This window comes from Camelus ferus, chromosome 27 (assembly GCF_009834535.1).
Source record: "Camelus ferus isolate YT-003-E chromosome 27, BCGSAC_Cfer_1.0, whole genome shotgun sequence".
Classification (NCBI taxonomy): Eukaryota; Metazoa; Chordata; class Mammalia; order Artiodactyla; family Camelidae; genus Camelus; species Camelus ferus.
The window spans coordinates 16,741,098-16,747,097 of NC_045722.1; positions in this window are offsets into that span (position 1 = coordinate 16,741,098).

Sequence of the window (6,000 nt, forward strand, 5' to 3'; positions counted from 1 at the left end):
TGCTAAGGACTTATCATGGAACGTTAAGACAAATATATATGCATGGCCAAAACTAGAGCCTTTTTACTGAGGAATGCTTTGGGGTCACAATGAATTACAGGTCCATGAGTAAAACCCAACAAATCTTGGCTTTTTATTTCTCTGCTAAATTCCACATTTGAAGTACTTATGAACAGCTTCTCATGTGCCAAGCACTGGGCTGGAGATGGATAATTCAGATGGGAACCTGTATACCCACACTCTTCTAAAGCGGAAACCTTGCTTATACAAAGTCCCTCGCATCCTTCCCCACACTCTCAGAGCTTGGCCAAGTGCAACATGCCTTCTCCCCACAGTAATTCAGGTTTGCTCACATCCAGCAAAGGGGTCCTCGGACTTATGTTAGAATAGTGATTGATTTCCCTATATATGAGCAAGATGGGTTTTACTGGATCTAGACAGACTTGTGCTGAGGGAGATCACCTATCCACACTTAAATTGAGCCTAAACTGCTATTTTTCTAAGCCAAATAGTTTTGCAAGAAATTGTGCTAATTAATGTCTTCCTTTTCAATTTACACATTGGAGTTTTGACCTCAGTATGCAAATGTATGCAAACTAACCTAGTAAGTCTTTCTTTACACTCTCCCCAATTATATGAGCTTATTGCCTGGCCATGGGAGGTCACTCCTCTGGGCCCAGTTAGATGGTGACCTGATTAAGGGCACATAGAGATTCATGTAGTTCATTAGTGATTATCGTAAGGTTGAAAGCATGACCTTTCTTTTCAGGGCGTATTTTGGTGAACTAGATATTTAAATTTCATTTTCTCCCAGAATGAATACATTTTTAATTGTCCTGGCTGTGTTTCCTTCACATTCTAAACACTGAAAGCCCCTTTTGAGCTTGTGAGGCATAAGCCCTTGGATAAAGACTGTCTCCTTCCCAGGGGACTTCAGTTCAGGTCACAGGGCAGCGCGATCATCTGGCAAATGCTCAATGGATGTTTGCTACTGAACTTCTTCCCTGCCCCCATCTAAGAGGCTCTCTTCCCCTGGGCCTGGAGACCATGACATTTCATACTTCAGCTACAATTTAATGAAGAGCTATCCCTTAGCAAGAAATAAAGTCAGAGGAATCTAACAGGTTCCTACTCAGTCCTATGGAAAAATGAAGCCCACCTATTATGCAGAAAGCTAGTCCATATACAACTCAACCTGTGGTGTCACCGGCATTGGCAAGGAGGGACAGCTGCTTTGAGCTGTAGTGGAAGGAGAGAAGGTACGGGGAACTAGTCTGTCTCCAGAGGTTCTAAAAGTGTGGCCCCTGGATCAGCGGCATCAGCATCTCTGGGAAAACATTTTATGACTGAAGTTCTCAGGCTCTACCCAGACCTACTGAATCAGAAGCTCTGGAGTGGGTCTAGCAAACCTTGCTATAACCTTCCAAGTGATTGCGATCTACTCCCAAGCTTGAGACCTATTGTCCAGATGGGCCATGCATCACTGGTATCCCCGCAGCATGGTGCCATGTGAGAAGAGATTGGTTACTGTCAGCCTTTGGCCAATTTAGGCTAAAGTTTACCAAAGTAAAATGCCAGACAACTCCTGGTACCCACTGTACGGGACCCTTATCTTATATTACCCACTTGTGTCCTGGCAGTTCTTTTTATTTCTTGGAAAACAGTAAGTGATTAATACATAGCTATACACACACATATACTTCTGTGGAAGGGTGGAACAGAGCTATGGCTCTGCATATCTCAGGCTCTGAGGTGACTGCAGAACATGAGAGAGGGAACTCTGCAAGAGAATGGACAGGAAAGCAAACTTCTCCTTTGCTGCTCACAAAGTCAGTTTCTAATGCCAAATATTGCTTCAAACATGACCCCACTGGAACCTGGATTGTTACAACAGCATCCAGGATCTTTTCCTACCTTCAGAGCTGGCTTATTCTAATATGTTATATAACTAACATTCAGAATAATATTCTTCTGGGGTCCCCATTGCTTGCATAACTTCTTTTAGAAATTCTCCAATTTGTGGGTTGGTAGCTCTCTCTGTGCTGTGTAGCCAGGTCATCACGGGAACAACTCTACACTAATGTAAACGTCTCTCCACCTAACTGGATCCTCCTCTAAACTAGAGATTATCATGAAGAGAAAAAATTCATTAATTACCTTGTGAGATTCTTTTATCATGTTCCTGAGATTTAGCAAGTTTCCTGAAGCTGGCTTATAAGAATGTGCCAAGCATGTTTGTTTAATATGTGAATAAAATTCATTCCTGGCCATGAGGTTTATGATCCTCCTGTCTCCCATCCTTGCCCATTTCCTCTTCTATCTGTCTCATCGTTGGCTCAACAAATCCCCCTGGAGTCCATTTCTTGCTCAACTGCTTGTTCAAGACACCTTTCAGCCATGCCTTCCATATCTTGGGGTTGACATCACATTTAGGGGTACACAATTAAATTCATCAAAGCTGGCCGTGTTGCGGAGAGCCCAGTTCACACTTCAGGGGCTTTGTGCTTCCTATTGGCTCCGTCTCCAATCTAGAAATCTGAGAAATTGGCTCCAGTGAGCAGCTGCACACTTCCCTGCTTAAAATTTGCTCATCATCGAGCTTCAGCTAATGATTCATTTTGTCTTTTTAATGAGCTTGACAGCCTGGTGAGATGTCAGACAATGAAAGTTCAGTGACTTCTCCCGCTTTTAACTCTCAGAGGAAGCATCATCCACTTAAAGTTATGGACCTCTCCCATAAAGCCTACACAGCCCTTGATGCAGCTCTATGCGTCCACGCTCTGCTTACAGGCCCTCTATTGTAGAAAACAGCAACATTTGTTTTGGTTGCAGCATTCTAAGCCACACTGAATGCCTATAAAAAGTTAACCAGATGTCCTATGCTAATGAACTCACCCATGATGGGTCTTCCAAGGGAAGTCATCTTTTGAAGGGGTTCCACACGATTATAATTTTATTACCTCTGACTGACACAGCCACAGCTCAAGCCAAAAAGAGAATAGAGGTGGGGTATGATGATTGTTTGTCCCCATTTGACTGAGATGCTCCTCTCCTTTGTGGTTGATTCCTGTCCTGACTTATGTGGCAAGGTCCCTCCTAGAGATTTCAAACTCTGGGGGTGGATAGGAAAATGCAACTTGGCCTCATTCCCTTCTCAGTCTCCCATCTTCCACTTAGGTAACCATGAGGCGTCTTCAGGAGCTGCTGGTTCTTGAGCTCATGCTCATGGTATTGCAAAGCAGATAATGCAAGTTTAAGCACACCAGTACTGCCAACACCCACTAACTGTAAGCTTCATACATAAATATCACTAATTTTTTTTGCATTTGTTTGTATTGTTTTCACCTTTACGGCTTACATTCATGTCATATGAGCTCCTTTTAAAGCATAAGACAATGTTTCATAAAACCTGAAAGCATAGGTTTGGGAACAAGGTAGATACGCTCTATTATTTATTACATTAAGGACTGTCGAGAGTTTGTTCTCCAATCATCAGTGTGATCATGTGTAAACTGAAGATAATGACTTCTACCTGAGGGAACTGATGTGAGAATGCACTGAAGATTCATTCATTCTACAAATATTTTTAAACACTTCCAGGAGTTGGACCAAGGGAAGAAGATACTAACATGAACAAGACAAGAGTGTTCTTCAACTCCTCCTGGGGCTCCTGCCAGGAAGCTTCCATAAACAAGTAATTGTAGTCAGTGTCATGAAAGAAAAGGTGAAGCATGTTTTAGGAATTCACAGCATGGCATCTACATAATCTGGGACCATGGAAGGAAACTGTCACAACATACAAGTTCAGGGGATACGTCCAACTGCCAAAGGAGGAAATCCCCGGTTCACCTGCTACCAGACATTTTGGTTGAGAGCCGGAAAGTGAGGGGTGGCCAGTTAGACAGAGGGGGTTTGGGGGAAGACAAAGAGGGGAGACCATACCATGTGAGTAAAGGCCTGAAAAAGTCCAAGGAGCTTCAGGGGACTCTCAGGAAATCAGCATAGGTCAGGCTTGGCCCGAAGGTGGAAGGCCCCGTGGGACCTAGAAAGGCTGCATTACTACATGCTGGATACGGGTATGTTCTCGACAAATGGTCACTGCTATATTTATCATTCAAAAAATATGTTTTAATTGACTTCTAGGAAGTAGGTAGCATTCTGGTCAGTAAGTACTTTAGCATTTATGTTTTTTCTACAAGATAATTAGCAGATCCATCCCTCTGTGGGTATAATCCAGAAATGTGAAGTGGTAGCCTGAAATCAGATTGTCCCCAGCCAAACAGCAGATTTTTTTTTTTTTTTTTTAGTATTCTATTCTATTCTTTAGTATCAGCCAATAGCTCCACTACTCCCATGGGACACTGAAGTCCAACTGTTAATATATTAGCAGCTACACTGTCTCCCCAGGGCAGAAGCATGCCAGTCACCTCAGACAAGAGGTTTTGACAGCTTGGCAGCTTTTAAATGCCTCACTTTGAATAAGCAGGGTACTTTTCTGCAAGGATTTAAAGCCATGCTATATGAGTTGCAATTAGTGGCTTCCCACAAATTATACATCACTCCGGCAAGTGCAGTCTTCCTAAAGTGTTTGTTGACTGGCTTATGGGATTGCACTTCATTGTTCTTCAGTGCTCAAGTATTTCCCTCCCCCGTTTATTCCCACCCACTTATTGCCTATCATCCTAGGTACGTTCCCAGGGGGACTCCAGCTGGGTGTTCACAAGGCCCCCAACTAGGGACAAGCAAAAGCGATGTCACCTGTTGCCTTCAAAAATTACTTTATTTGCTTGGCAGAAATATTTTTCCATTTCATTTTCAGAGGGTAGGTGATACCTAACCTACACTGGTTCATCACATTTATTATAGTAAATAAAAGATGCATGCTGATGAAAAAAATGTATTTACGGTAATTCAATACAACATAGTCACCAGGACTGAGCAAAGTCATTTTTTTCACAGATAGTAAAAGCAAAGTTGGTAATGAAACATCAGAGACTGATTCTTGAGGCACAAAACACTTTCAGTTGCACCGACGCGCCATCAGACGCTGAATCCATACCATTGAACCTGGGCATAATTTTGCCAAAGGCTTTTTGCTGCTGCAAAAGAGGTTCTGGGGAGATTGCAAAAGAAAAAAAAAAATATTTAGCAAAGGCAGGGTATGCTTGATCATTGCAGGCAGCTAGCTGGTTTGGCATAACACCGCCTTTATGTGGAAGGTGGGAGCATTGCAGTAGGCGACCCCCTAAATGGAGGCTGCCCAACCAGCGAGTGTCAGCTGGGAATTGATTTCAGGCAAAATGCAGGTGGGGCATATACGTGACATCATTTCATTGTGAAAAGAACAGAACAACATGCTAGATATTTAGAAGTCTCAGACTCTGCCTGCCTCTGCTGTTTCCCAGCTCCCAGACGCGAAACAGATCACTTGAACGCTCTAGGCCTTTATTTCCTTACCTGTCAAAGGAAGGAACTAGGTAGATAACCTGCAAATTCCCCTCTGGTCATAAGATGCACCTTCTCCAGATTCAAATTCCAGGTCATTCTCTAATCCTATGTCTTGGGACACCATTACTCAACGTCTGGACCTTAGTCCCCAGTATCCTAGAATAACAACAACAGGGCACATCGTATCATGTAATTTGAAGATTAATTGAGATAATGTATGTGCAAATCCCTAACAAAGGGCCAGACACATAGTAAATCTTTCAATACATATGCAGGAGCCTTGCTAGTGATGACTTGGAAAAGAAAATAATTTTTTTTTGAAAAGGGCTTCTGGGTACCAGGCAGATCCTTACCTAAGTAAGTGGTTTCTCATAGCTAACATTTGAAAAGATTAGCAGGGGAGAGCAAGCTCTGAATAAAGAAGAGAGGGTAAGGTTTAAAAGAGCCTTTGCAAGGGGAAGATGTAGCTCAGTGGTAGAGTGCCTGCTTAGCATGCAAGAGGTCCTGGGCTCAATCCCCAGTGCCTCCATTAAGTAAAGTTAAAAATATAAA